Genomic DNA, 1,724 nt, shown 5'->3' on the forward strand with positions numbered 1-1,724 from the left:
AGGTTGGTTCGGCTTCTATCCGCTGGCCTTGCTTTGCTCCGTTCTGGGGCCCTTTTGAGTTTCCTGGGTAACTTGACGGTTACGGAAATAGAGTTTTCGAATATATGAAAGTATTGATGAAAAATAGAGTTATTTAGAAACATATTGAAATATCAAGTAATTTAGATGAACTAGTGACTGTAACACATTTCAGAGACACTACAACTTTCTCATGTTAGAATTTTGAGGGTCGTCCTCAAAATTCTGCCCTAGTTTGGTAGATGATCTTTCGGCCACTTGCGAGTAACGAGTCTTGTTTAATCTCCTTTAGAAAATTCTACCCTTGTTTCTTAATCGATTTCTGACTGTCTGACATATGCTGGCGTTGGCTGGACTTGCTCCGGAATTTTAAGGTTCCTCCTCAAAATTCTGTCCCAGTTTCTGATCTTGGGGGAAATGGAAATTTTATTATGATATGACCGAACCCATAAGGTTGCCTACATATCCCCTCTTAAACAGAAATCAAGTCAAGCGTAGTTCAATTACAACAGATGGGGAAATGCAAATAATCTAAGCATAATATCTTTTGACTACGTCTGAATCGATTGGTTTTGGCCAAATTTCTCCGTCCATTTCTGCAAGTATGAGTGCTCCTCCTGTCAGCACCCTGTGAACCATGTAAGGACCTTGCCAGTTGGGAGAGAATTTCCCTTTTGGCTTCATCTTGATGTGGGAAGATCTTCTTCAGTACCAGCTGTCCTGGTGCAAATTGTCTTGGTTTGACCCTTTTGTTGAAAGCTCTGGACATTGCCATGACATACTGCATTCATCCTTTTTCCATCGATAAGGGCCAATTGTTCATAGCGACTCCTTATCCACTCTGCATCGCTGAGTTCAACTTCCTGTAAGATTCTTAAAGAAGGAATCTCTACCTCGGCTAGGATGACAGCCTCGGTACCATAAACCAACATGTATGGAGTTGCCCCGGTTGATGTACGAATCGTAGTGCGGTATCCCAATAAAGCAAAAGGTAGCTTCTCGTGACATTGTTTGTGGTTCTCTACCATCTTCCTTAGTATCTTCTTGATATTTTTGTTGGCGGCTTCTACGGCTCCATTCATCTGAGGTCTGTAGGCTGTGGAATTCTTGTGATTGATTTTGAAAGTTTCACACATGGCTTTCATCAGATCACTGTTGAGATTGGCGGCATTATCAGTAATAATGGACTCGGGAACTCCAAATTGGCAAACAATACGATCTTTGATAAAATCTGCGACGACTTTCTGGGCACAACTTTGTAAGATGTAGCCTCTACCCATTTATTGAAATAATCAATGGCTATGAAGGTTGTTGTAAAACTCATATGAAATGAGTCCAAATCATCTCAGATCTGCACAGATCTAAGCGGTTCAGAAAAAGAAATTAGGGTTTCGAAGAGGACCATACAAAGGTGAATAAACATGCATAGAAACCTATAGATCATAGCCAATATAGGACGATCTTAGTCGGAATCACACTGGAATGGATGCAAGCCAACTAGCCCTAGTCCCTTGAGGACCCTGGAGATGGCAAGAATAACGTGAGAGAGGCCATTGGAGGCCTGGGAGGTGGTGAGAAACCACCGTAGATAGCCATAGGTGAGTGACGGCGATGTCAGATTAGGGTTAGGGTTTGAGAGCGCTTGAGAGAGAAGAAGGATTTCAAGGCGGCGGACGGTGTAGAATGAAAGGGTTTTGGGGGGGGGG

This window comes from Nicotiana attenuata, unplaced genomic scaffold, assembly GCF_001879085.1.
Source record: "Nicotiana attenuata strain UT unplaced genomic scaffold, NIATTr2, whole genome shotgun sequence".
In the NCBI taxonomy this organism is placed as follows: domain Eukaryota; kingdom Viridiplantae; phylum Streptophyta; class Magnoliopsida; order Solanales; family Solanaceae; genus Nicotiana; species Nicotiana attenuata.